We start from the raw sequence: 13802 nt of genomic DNA, 5'->3' as shown, positions 1-13802 counted from the left end.
GGAGATGATGGAGGGACTGGAGATGATGGATGGGGGAGGGACTGGAGGTGATGGAGAGACTGGAGGTGGGGGAGGGACTGGAGCATCTCTGTGGCCAGGAAAGGCTGAGGGAGCTGGGGCTGTTCAGCCTCCAGAGGAGACGACTCATCCATGCGTATAAATATCTGCCACGAGGGGGCAGAGGATGGAGCAGACTCTGCTCGGACGTGCCCAGCAGTGGCACAGGAGGAATGGGCAGGAACTGATGCCCAGAAATTCCACCTGGACATGAGGAAGAACGTCTTCCCCATACAGTGACCGAGCACTGAACAGGCTGCCCAGAGGGAGGGTAGAGTCTCCTCACAGGGGATATTCCAGTACCTTCTGGACACAATCCTGTGCCATGTGCTCTGGGATGGCCCTGCTGGAACGGGGAGGTGGGACCAGATGAGCCTCTGTGGGCCCTTCCAGCCCGGCCCATCCTGGTGTTCTGGGATGTTATAATAGGACCGTCCTGTCCCCTGCACTGCCACACCAGCCCTGCCCTGCTCTCCAATGCCCCAAGCACACACCCAGGTGTGCTCATGTGTGCAGGGACAGGACAAGAGGGAAGGGGTTCCAGTTGAAAGACAGTAGGTTTAGATGGGATAGTAGGAAAAAAATCTTTACTATGACAGTGGTGAGGCTCTGGCACGGGTTGCCCAGAGAAGCTGTGGCTGCCCCACCCCTGGAAGCCTTTTCCAAGGCCAGGTTGGATGGGACTTGGAGCAACCTGGGATAGAGGAAGTTGTCCCTGCCCTTGGCAGGGGGTGGAACAAGATGAGCTTTAAGGTCCTTTCCCACCTAAACCTTTCTATGATTTATATATATATATACACACACATACATATTCAAGTAGTCAAATGAATAAGTAATAATAAGCACCTGTTTACTATTACTTATTCATTTGACTACTTGAATGTGTATATATGAATGTATACATACACAGACACACATTTAGTGAGTAAATATGTGCATTTACTTGTTACTGTGGAATGTCCGTGGGAGGATCAGATTCCAGACAACCAGTGGAAAAAAAGGAGACTCCCCTCCAACACCCTGAGAATATGGCATTTAATGCACAAAAAAAGAAAACAAAAAGATGCCCTGCTGCCCCAGCCTGCTCCACAGAATTCCTGCAGGAATCCCCTCATTCCCATGTTCAGTGATGTGCTTTGAGTTATGGCTCCAGTTAATGAACTCTGCTCTATTGCCTCTGGTGAGGAAATTCATTTTCTTGTCAAGAGAAAGACTTATCTGACAGAATATTCTCGTGACAACCCCTGGTGTAATTTCTGACACTTTCTGGTCACCTCTTTATTCATCAGTTTTTTCTCCCTCAGAAGTTGTTCTAAAACTTTCCCTGTGGTTGGGATCACACTTGGAGCTGTGCTGCCTCTGCCAACTTATGTCACAGTTTTTGAGCACGGTCCCCAGATTTGCCATTCTCCTGCCCAGATCCCAGAATTCAGACATCACCCACAAATCCTCAGACCACACTTGTAATTCTGTATTTAATTCTCTCAATATTTTTAGATCTACAACCTCTGGTGTTCTCAAAAAATGTGCTCACTAATGAGGTGACAGCTGCCTTAACCTCCTCTCTACCTTGCTCAGTCTATACAGTCACTGTTCTCCTCTTCCTCAGACTACTAAATTCTTTATACAATACAAACACTGAGCTTTTGGGCAGTTTTGATTTTCTATGTGTGGTCCAGCTTAACCAAGGTTTTGGGTAGTCCCTGCTGTAGCAAAAGTTCTTTGCAGATATGATAACATACGTTGGCCTGAGCTGCATGTAGCCCTAAGCATGAAATCTCAGACATATATACATATATTCTTATATATATACATATATATATACACATATATTCTTGTACATATATATAAGAAAAAACCTCCTTCCAGGGGATTCAGGGAGAGGATTCAGGACAGGCACACTCAAAGTTTTTAGGATTTGGGAGAGGAAGATGTGAATGCCTCCTTGCTTTCCCTCCTTCCCCCACTGCACAGTGCCAAGAACCAACATTTTTGCCAGCAACATACTTTACACACAGTAAAATTTAAAAATCACTCCTGTGAGCTAAATCACTACCTGGAACAACTCACAGACTCTCCTCCTCTGAGACAGATGGGATGAACAGTACATCCATGGCACGTTTTTCCTGTGTGTGCATGTGAAGCAGGAAGGCAGCAAAGGAACGTGGTAAAAGTGAACAGACCTTCTCAGATAAAGCTTCTGCAAATAAAATTGAGACTGTTTTTCTTGTTCTACAGCCAGTTTTTCTATGTGCTCTAAGATCCACATGGATTATCTTCAAAATTCTCTTGTTTCATGGGATTCCAGGGGATACTTAGTCATATGAACATGAGCTCATCTGAGGTGAGATGCCCAAATACATCTCTTTAAAACAAAAATAATCAGGTGACCTTGAAATATTGTAATTCTTAGAATGTATTTTTTGCACTTGTGGTTCAAGTGGTAGCTCCTCATTTGAAATAGCTGGAGTGAGATATAATTGGGATAAGGCACCTCGTGTCCTTTTCAGAAATCAACACTGCAGATGTTATTCACAATAAATGTTGAATCTAAAGTGGAGCTTCTGCCAATTGTACAAAGTAAAAAAAGTCCTCTCTGGGGGTGCAGCCTCACTGGGCTCTACAGCCACTACAACCACTGCAAGTAAAACATGGGATTATCCTAATTAACTTCCACATCTCTAAGTTTCCTCCTGACCATGAGCAGCTTCCTGCTAAGACACATCTCACACAACTCTTTCAACAAAGAGTCAAACTGGTGCAGAGTCCAGGAAGCTGTGATTGCACCCACAGTGTAACTACACTGTTCCAAACTACTGTCACAGACTGCAGAGAAAAACCTAAGTACCAGCAGCTTTAGGGAAATTTAAATAAGGCTCATCTTGGTTTTTTCTAAAAAAACTACTTTTTGAGTGCTCAAAGAAAGAGAGATTGTGGTGACTCACCAGTAGCAGAGAATCTGTGGCCACCAGGGAACACGTCATCCCCAAAAGCTGTAGTCTGAAGATTAGAGCAAAGCTGACACCAGCTAAAATGGCTTTGTCATTGGTCCAAAAAACAACTAAAATAAATCAAGAAACAATATAAATCAAGAAACAAATGCCAGTTTTTACAACAGTTTGCCTATTGCAGAAATCCCCCCAGGACCACATGTACCACTTTCAGTGTCATTCAAGAGAAAGCTTTTAAAAAAATACTCATGGTAAAAAAAAGCTTTATTGTCTCATCCTGTTAAAAAAACACAACGGGAAAATGCAGCTTTCCAATGTTGAATGTGAAACTGTGCCCAGACTACAGCATGAATTTCAAAATTGTATTCTAATCCAGAAAACCGAAGTTGCACAAGTTACTTCCCCACTGTTCATTTCCAAATCTTGTTTGAGCTTGTAATACAAGCAAGCCCTGAGGGTGTGAGGAAAGCTACAACCCATCACAAACAGCAGTGAGCCAAACCTTGTGCACATCCAGCTTTTCAAACTACTTCTAAGGCAGTGCATGTAAAATTAAGGTGTAAGTTTTTTTTGTTGTTGTCAGACATACTTATATCTGGGTAGGTTACACGTGGTTTTGCTTATCAGAGAGATCCAAGAAGATTTGATAATCCATGAGCTAAAAAGGGAACTAAAACCAACCTCAACTGGCTCCTGAGCTGCTGCTGATCTAAAAAAGCTAGTGAGCCTCCAGGCTGGCCCATTTTTGTTCTTTATTGAAGGAAAACACAGCAACCCTCCCTACCTCAATCCTATCTTGAACTATCACAAAATCTACTTGTAGGTAGGGGGATCAATGTAATCCAGAATGCTAAATCTAATCATACCAGATTTGGGCTTTCTTGCACAAATTTGTGCTTTTTTTTGCACAAATACTCGTGCAGAGGAGTCAGGCAAAGCTTTTTCAGAAAGATGAAAATTCAAAAGCTGGTTGCAGAGCTCAAAAGAGAGCTGGGTGCAGAGATTGGCCATGCAGAGCTCTGTAACTGTGGGTGGGTGTTGTGGCTGTCACCCAGAGTGTTGTGTGCAGTTCCAGCTCACACAGTTTGTCCTAGAGCTGGAGGGTTTGGGGAGCCTTCGGGGTGAGCTCCAAACAGGCTGAAATTCAGCAGTTTTGTTTGATCCCTGTCCTATCAGAAAGGACTAATGGGCCACAGAGTCAGCATTAGGGGATACTTTAAAAGAGAAAAAGGAGGTGCATCTTCAGAATTCCCAAGAGATCTGATCATTTTGACTGCTGACTTCAGAGACAGTCATATTGCACAAAACCTTTGCCTTCTTTCCCCTTTTTTCCAGCCAAGTACTGGGAGATGGTGGAAGTGCAGTGAGGACTGAGTGGTACTGACCTACAAGCCAGCTGTGTTTTGGTTATATGCAGCAAAACCTCTCCAGTCTTTGGGATAAGGTGCCACATTTACACATTAACGCCTTCCCAGAAACCTCAGGAAAAGCTATTTTTGTTATTTTCAGCAGGACTTTGCAGCTCTGTACTGGGAATCCTGCATTTCACATGAGTTTGTGCACACATACAATGGTCCAACTGCACGTTTATCCAATAACCTGTGTACAACATCACAATACTACCTTGCAGTGGATAAAGTCAATTAAGGAAATTGCTAGAACACACTCATGTAAATCAGCAGAGCTCTAACAATGTGAATGGGGTTGTGTTTGAACATACAGTTTTAAGATCTCTCTCTATACCTCTGGGGGAAAAGTTAGATTTAGACAATTATCCCCCCACTATAATTAAAACCCAGGTGGATTGACTTTTCCCCCATAGGTTTCCCAGCTTGTTTTGTCCTTACCTGGCAGTGCCAGCCCTGCCAGGCTGCACACGGGGTGTCCTTGCTCTTGCTCATCCCCTGCATCCTGCACACTCAGATTTCTCATTCATCCCATCCCCCGCTCTAACATTTGATCATAACTTAGTGTGGAAGCACGGGCAGGATTTATGGAGTTTGTAACAAGGTCTGACAGCACAGATTGCAGCTAAAGCTGTTCAAAATAGCACAGAACTGTTAATTGCCACCGAGTGAAAAATCGGCCACTTGCAGCAGAATTAGTCTCGTTACTACAGATACAGTCGCTTGTTTGTAAGGATTCAGGAACGTACAGTGAGCGAGAGCTGGCACCATTAGAGGGTGCTGGAGTCCACACAATCCCAGTCCACATCCAGGTCCATCCAGCTCCAGAACTGCTCATTCTCCACACTGACAGGAGAGTCTCAGTGTCAGAATAATGACAGAAAAATAAACCTGGGGATGAAAAAATCCTAATCTTGTTTTGTCATATGTATAGCCTTGCCCAAATGTGGATTGAAGTATTTCCTCACAACTCTTGTCTTCACAGACTCCATAGAGATTCAAATCTGATCAAATGCACTTTTAATACAGATATAGGTTAAAGTCCCATGAAATACTGTAAATGCTACATTTTCTATTTTCTGAGTTCTTAATTTTGCGTTCTAAATACCATCCTCTTAATAAGACAGTAGATATATATCTTCCCATATCTTTTAAAGGCAAAACATTAAAACAAATGTCATTCTAAATACCTACAACAAACCTGCCTTCCCCATCCCTCCTCTTCTTCTGCAATCACCAGGTGGATCCTGAAGTTTTGTCACAGGCATTTGCTATTTGACACTGGATTAACCACATTAGTTGGCAGTAACTGAGTCTACTGATCTAATGGGGTCTTTTTCCTTTGCCTCTGCAAAGCAAAGGGGGCCTTCCTCACACAGTGCCCTTGGAGAAGGATGGCCAGGGAGAGAAACATGCCACATCCAGAGAGATGCTTCTTTGATGTCTTAAATCCCTGTGTCTTTTCAGCAAATGGAGCCCTTGTCCCCCGTGGCTCCCTCATGGGAAGGGATGGGATGGATGCTGAGCCAAACCCTGGGTAAGAACCTGTTGTTACAGTGGTTAAAGCAATCCTGGACCCACAGGAGCTTTTAGGCTGGAGTTCAGACTATGGAGTCCCACCAGCCCCAGGGGCAGCGTGTGCTGCTGCTGCTGCTTTGGGGCCACACGACCCCCAGGCTGCGAGTGTTCAAACCCAGAGCAGCTACAGCACAGAACATTTCCTGAGGGGAACACAAATAAGAGAAGATGCTGCTTTCCAGTGCTTTCAGTCCATGCAGTTCTTTAACACAAACCAGAAGCATTTCCCAAGTCAAAAGGCTCCACCAGCTCAGAGCCCTGGACACGCTCAGGGCTCTTCCCAAGGCCTCTTCTAAGAGACCCCCCAGACCCTGGCTGGCACCTGGCACACAGGCAGGAGTGGAAATGGTGTCTGATAGAACAGATCTCTGAGAGAAATATGTCCTTTTTGACCCAGTTCTTCTGTGGATCCAGTTCTTACACTGCAGCAGGATCCACAGTTGCTGATTTCTAAAAGAGCTGTGATTACTTTTTTTTTTAATCTGTGTCTTTTTCAAACACTCTCCACCACACTACGGAGCTTTGAAAGCAGATAAACACACTTCCAGCCAATTCTTTATTTCCTTATCTTTTAAAACAACATACTATGAAGCTTGGTGTCCTCTGACCATGGTGAAGCTTCAGCAAAACTCTTCTCCTTTTTTAATTTAAGTCTATGCCATCTTTCAAAGATGAGATGTCACAGACTTCTTAGAGTTGTGTTTTAAGCCATAAAAATAAGTAGTCTCAGAGATGCACAGGAGAGAGTGACACTTTCGTAATCACACCAGATTTTGATTTATTTTTTTGCAAATCAATTGACTTGATTTTCTTTGTACCTGGTGGCCTTGATCTCAGAGTTGAACAGCAGTGCTGAGTGCAGCCAGGCAGCATATGCCACGTGTAATTTTTTAATTTCCTGGCAGCAGCAATTCTTACAGGCACAATAGCAGGTTTGTTTATTTTTTGTTCTTCATCAGACATTTTATTAACATTCTCTTAGATCTCCTGACTGCACCTGGTTGGGTAGTGACTGAGTATAATGGCATCTTTGCCCTGGGCTCTTGGAGATGGTGCATATGGATGGGGAAGGCAGCAGATAATATGGATGCAAATTTCAAATTACTGGGTTTATCCTCAGGCACTGGAGAAGGACAAATCTCAAGGAAATCGGGAGAACAACACAACTGTGCTGTTAGTTCCTACTCAAGGTATAGATTTGAAAACACTGTTCATGGTCCTTGCAGGATTCTCCTTTGCAAAATAATGGAATATAAATATATCTCAGTGAGGAGAACCTGTGCTCTGTTGACAAAAGCTCAGTGCAGGGGCAGAGCACCAAGGGCTCTTTTTTCCAGGCAGTGCCTGAAGAAGAGCCTGTCCGGGATCCAGATCCCAGAAATTCAGCAGGATGGTCCTTCTGATGAGCCCCGTTAACGACCCCTGGCACAGAACGCGCTCATTTGGACTAATCACTGCAAGGAGCCTCCTTAATGAACTACAGGGAGGCATTTTCAGCATTCAAGACAAGCTCTCTTGCCTACAGAACCACTCATATGGAAAAAGCAGCTGTCTTTGGCTATTTATGTAGTTTTGTCTATCTTACTGGAGTTTTCTTTTTTCTGATAAACCCCAGAGAACAGATCTGGTGTGTCCCCGGGAGTTCAACCTCTGAAAGTAAAACCCAAACTGAACATTCTGGGCTGATTTATCAGGTTTTGCACTTCCTGAGGCAGAGTCTCCCCTAGAGCAGCAGTGTCCACATTCCTTTAGCTCCACACCTTGCACTGCATTCAAACACGGCAGAAATACCAGCGCTGCAGAAGCCTCTCAAACACACTGCTGCTCCTCCACAAACTGCCAGCAGAGGCTTTGGAAGAAACATAAGCTTCATTTTTAGGCATTTTTTTAATTCAATGCCATCATTATCCATGACAATGACTTTTCTTACTCCCTTTTTTCGTGGATTTGTACCCATCTCCTGGAGGATGCTCCAGTCTCATTTACACCTGAGGTTTCTTCCAAGCTTCAGAACCTGCATCAGTCTGGTAATTAGTTTGAAAACAGAATTAATTAAATTGGATTGCTAGAATGAATTCCACAATACCCTGGGAAGTCTGACGCTTGTAATCAGCTATGAAACTGTTGCTAAGACACTAGAATTGTTGATTTATTGGAAAAAGGATCTATTAAAATATTTGCCTATCTAAAGCTACAAATCCAAGATATACAAAAGTTTTGGTCCTATGAACAGTTTTTTAGTGCTTTCATGTATAATGTATTAACTCTTGACTCAGAAAACATATGGAAAATCCCACAAGAATCTACTACAATATCTATAAGATATATTCCTAAAAAGAAACGCATTATGGCTGATGAATGTTCACTTCCATGGCCCTTTTCCTCTGTTAGCCCATCAGAGCTGCATGGACCCTGAGAGCACTGCACACACGGAAGACAATTAACAGCTATTAAGTGTCTCAGATTTAGTTTGCACATCTGAGAGATCATCCTCTGCAGCATAAAAATATATATAACATTGAAATATAAAAGACTTGGTGGTGAAACTTGTACCACCTTAACTAGAACAACTGGACCAAATTTCAGTTTTTACCCTCAGGTTTTTTTTCTCAGTTTCCTACCTGTGGCCCCATGGAAAACACTGGATAGCTTTGCTCCCTCTCCAGAGCTCAACTTCAATTACTTTCAGAAGGTTTTCTCATTCTTAATTGTAATTTATCCAAGTTATAATTACTTAATCCTTTAATCTCTTGTCAATCATGACAATCTTCCCCACTGTTTTTCTTTCCATAATGTTCAACCAGCCCAGCAGTGACAGACAGACCCAGAATGATTGTGATGCACAAAGGGGATCATGTTCTAGTGGGAATCACCTAGAGATGTGTCTTCTCAACCGTCTTTAGCAGACTCTGCATGGCTTTGTCCACAGTATTCTAATGAATAAAATTGTTAATTTTGCTATGTTTTAGAGCTAATGTCCATTTTTTTCATTATTATTTTGCCTTCAATTCCAGTACATTTCCTTTGCTGTCATTATCTGATAGATACTTCAGGGTAGAGAAGCTGGGGGTATAAAGTCCGTAATGAGGTGTAACTAAAGTAATCAGAAGAAAAGACCATGTTACCCACATGGCTTTACTCCTAAACTTATTTCACTTGTCAAAATGTTGGTGAAAGTCTGGTCATACAGCAAGTGATTTCCAAAATCATGATTTAATTCTTCACCTCTGTTTCACCATCACGTTTTTCCTTGTTGATATTCCATTAGTTGGATAGTAAAGAAGATTTGGTGAGTATTGTGTAATTCAAACTGTTCTCTATTCCTAGCAAAGACTATTTCTCTTCTGGCCTGGCATGGGATCTCTCTTCAGCTTCAGCCCTGAGTAACAGCAAATTCTATTCACTGGGATACCACTGAGTCGATCAGGGATGAATGTTTTGTTCACATTGTTACGAATCTCCAGCAAACCCATTTCATATAAAACTAGTACACTTAAAAATACCTGGAATTGTGGCTTTTAGTCTTCAATGTAAAAAAAATATTTAATAATAGTGTAGTGAGTGCTGCTGGTTAAACCCACCTTTGACAGCTCACATCCCTTTTCTCTTGCCTTACACGAGCTCCAGCTCTTCTGGACCGTGGGTGTGAGGGACGGAATGGGGGTTGGGAATTATAGCCGATGACCCTGAGAAAAATGGAATTTATTGTCAGTTGTCCATTCTAATCTGTGGGAAAAACAAAATACTTTTCTTGAAGTGCTGTGTGAAAAACAAGTTTTGGCCCCAAATGTTTGGAACATAATATAACCACTGGATTCACTCTCCCCTTGTGCTGCCGATGAGCCCCAAGAGCTCTGAGGAATATTGGCAGACTGGAGGAGGTGGGATTTTGCCAGCTTTTTCCCTGCTAAACTGTAGTTAGTGTTTTTAACATAGTGATACATAACAACGCCCTTAATGCTATTCCTTGGAACTTTGTCCTGAAATTCTGTTTCAACTCACTCAGGTCCTAGGATGTGTAGAATCAGCTGGAGATATTGCTTCCAAAAAATCCTGAATGCATTTGCTGGTAGACCCCACGAAGGGGGAGTTCTGCATTTCAAACAGCTGCACTTCAACTGGAGCAGGAGGAAGAACAGGAATTTTTGTACTTCCCAGTTTTATTCACTTTTGTTCCACGTACATCAGTGAGACTTGTGTTTAAATGTAGCATTTAAGGCATCCTAGTTCTAAAATTCTTATAAAACCAATTTTTGTGTCTATACCGAGCTCTGTTCACACTGAGATGTCTGTGGAAGAAAAAAACTGACACAATCTGTAGACACATCCTCCTAAGGCTTCACAGGAGGTTTTTCTGCCAATAATTAATTCGTGGAGAGTTCATTATTATGTTGAGATCTAAAATGTCATTTCAGCTCGACTGGGTTTTGCCTCTTTATTTGGACACTCTCTAGATTAACACTCCAGTTATTTAAGAGAAGTCCTGCAAATGAAGAAATGAGATTAAAGCGGGGATATATAACTTATTTATCACCATGGCTATGTTAGTCACAACTTCTGATCTTCTTCCCAACTTCTGATCTCCTTCCCAGCCATTGGTTTGATTTGTCCAGTCTGTTCCTGACACTTGTAGCAGAGGACAGTTCACTTCTTCACAGTTTCTGCTGGACACCAACATATCCTGGCATACCTGGAGAGAGCAGAGTCCGTGGCTGTTCTGCAGCAGGGATGACAGCTGTATTATCAGCACATGGGGTGTAGCTGAGTGTGTGAGGTGTTAAGCACTCTGGGAACAGCATAAAAGCCCAGCCTAGACCTGGGCACCAAACACAGACCTGCCTGGGTCCTCGGCATGTTGAATCATGAGTGTCACACTTCTCCTGGTTGTTGCTGTTTTGTTCAGGACCACAGCCCACACATAGAATATTATCCTGTTTTTCACCCCTCTAGTCTAGTTGAAGTTCTTTCCCCTGACAAAGCCTTTGCATCCCAAATTGAAACCATGGCTAGCACAGCCTTCTGAACCACTAATGAGTTGTAGCTGTGGGAATCCTCAAGACCAGTAAGTTAGAATCTTAAAACATATTTGTGTTTATGTAGAGGAAATATGAGAAAGCATATTTTGACTAATGGTATCACCCCAGAGAGAAACACACTTGTTATAAATATGTTCCACTGCACTTGTTGGAAATCTAACAAAATTGCCATAAACAGGACTTACATCAATGTTTCTGCTTGACCTTTCTGGAAGAATAAAAGTACCTTCTGGGAATGCAAAACAAATGAATTTTTTGGAAACAAAATGAGTAACACAGCCCTTCCTCTTTATAAAATGGAGCCCTGATATAGCTGCTGCTTGGTAACAGCTCCTCCAAGCGATCCATAAAACACCAGATGGGAAGGTGCGCACGTGTGCGGCTCCACTCCAGGCCCTGCTGCACAACTCAGAAACACTCATGCTGAGGGGACAAGAATTTGAGATTTTAGATGAATAGAACTTTCAAAATGAGAACCATACCGTCCCAGCCATGGGTAAGCTGAGCAAGCACCTCCCCTGACACGGTTTCTGCTGGGCGGGTGATGTGTTGGATCTGTTGCATCCCATCTCCTGGTGCTTCCCCACAACAGTGAGCTCTCCTCTGCACTTCCCCCTTAGGAGAAAGATCCTGTCTGACACTGAAAACCTGCTGGAAATAGTGTGATAAACGCCCACAAATTATGAGAACTTTTTTAGCCTTCAAAAACACTACCAGCACTACTAAAACTGACTATATTTAATGGGACCAGACCGGTACGAAGACACTTCACAGCCTGTGTTTCTGCCCATAATTAAATATCACAGATAAATGTAAATGCAGAACTGAATGAGCACTAAGAAAATTGTACTTCTCCCCTTCAGTCATTATTCCATGTGACCTGTGAATGTGAATTATCACTATTCACAGAATCATAGAATATCCTGAGTTGGAAGGGACCCACAGGGACCATCGAGTCCAACCCTGGGGTCCAAATTAAAGGACTTCATAATATCTTATACAAACAGCTAAAAAGACTGTTTAGTACTGCTACTAAACTCCAGGTTTTTCTACACATTCCTAGTAGAAGATGCAGAATGTTTACAGAAGGAATACTACTAGCCTAAAAGTGTAACAAGCTCCCAAAAACATCCTCATCTCTGTAGCAAGTGGTTACTGAAGCAGTTTGGTCCCTTCCTCAGCTCCTCAAGTCTGTGAAATAAGACACATGAATCCTTCTTTGCAACATACAGTCCCTCATACAGTTTCTTTTAAAGAAAGAAAATAATTGAAAGCCAATTGGATTTCTGATGCATTTATTACCCAACGATCACCAAAAAAGAAAATGCTGAGATCATCACGTTTGTCTCGTAGAACCTGATAAAGCAAAGTGAGCGACCCCCTGCCCCACTCCCAGGCCATCCTGAGCAGGATCCTGCTTTGGCCAGGCAGGTCTGAAGCCAGCCCAGAGCTGCCAGCCAAGCACAGCACCAGTGCAGGTCTGCCCGGGCTCTTCTTCAGTGCCCACTGCCAACCGGCTCCCGTCACCTTGGCAGAGCTGAGCCTCTGCTTAACCCTCTGCCACAGCCAGGCAGAGCCAAAGGCTGACTCTCACCCCTTCCACAGCAAAATCCCATCTTTATACGAGTCGTGGACGGTGAGTGTGTGCTCACAGCAGTATTTGTGCAATCCCTAGCAAACACACACCAAAGCCAGCAGCAGATAGAGTTATCCTGCTCACCCCATCCTGCAGCTCTCCTTCCTCTCTCCCCACACACCCACATGTTAGAGTTAAGTGGGTCTTAACAGGTCCATAAGTGGGATATACCCAAGTGTTTCCAATTTACCCTCAGTGAACTTGAATGAAAAACATTTGAAAATGAAATTCTGGGTGAAATCTTACAGCGTTGCTGCAGCATATGGAGCTAATTTCAAATAGCACTTTGATAATGTCATGATCTGTTAGAAAGTGGTCACCTTATACCAAAGATATTGTAAACTCAGTTGCCTCACTCAGTGTATGTTCATCTTATGATCCATAAGAAAGCTATTTAGTGGATTGTGAAATATGAACTTTGGCCAGAGCTAATTTAAGAGAGATTGTTACACCATGGATGGTGCGGCTTGTTTCTTCTGTGAGTTTCATATTATTCAACTGTTCACAGCCAGTAAATTCACATCTAATAAGCTGCAAAAGTTATCAGATAAAGCACAGCCCATTGTAATCCCCATAAGAGGTAAATAACCGATAAAAAAAATTAATTCCAGCATGTGTAACAAATATTTTTGCAAACATCATCTAAAAAAGGAATTGGCTTTATTAGCAACTAACTTATTCACACAATGGAGAAAATGCAAAAATGTGTTCTATATCTACAGGCCACAGCATTTCTCAAGTTCTTACCAGGGAAAAAAAATAGACTTAACTGGAAACAAAAGCACATACAGACCACATCTCCTGGCAGGCCCCTACCCTGGCACTGGGAATGCAGTGGCAGGAATGTGCTGGAGTAGAAGGGATTTGCAGGACGTGAGACAGGTGAAAAGTCACTTTTCTAATGAGACCCCTGTCAAACAAAGCAGTAAGTTTACACCCTGCTTCTTGAGACCAAACAGGAGCCAGTGAGTCCTACCATGAGTCCATCTAACTTCTGGTTCTTCCAAACCCAGCCAGGCAGTGGTATTGCCCCAAGGGCTGGTCCAGCAACCAGCACCAATGTAGACACAAGCTCGGATTTGTGCTGGTGTTGGGCTGTCCCCTCTGCCTGGGGCAGCACGGGGTGTGGAGCTGCCTG

Source organism: Neopelma chrysocephalum, unplaced genomic scaffold (genome assembly GCF_003984885.1).
Source record: "Neopelma chrysocephalum unplaced genomic scaffold, ASM398488v2 Primary Assembly neopelma1_105, whole genome shotgun sequence".
In the NCBI taxonomy this organism is placed as follows: domain Eukaryota; kingdom Metazoa; phylum Chordata; class Aves; order Passeriformes; family Pipridae; genus Neopelma; species Neopelma chrysocephalum.
The sequence above is the reverse complement of the archived record's forward strand: the minus strand, read 5'-3'. Positions refer to the sequence as shown.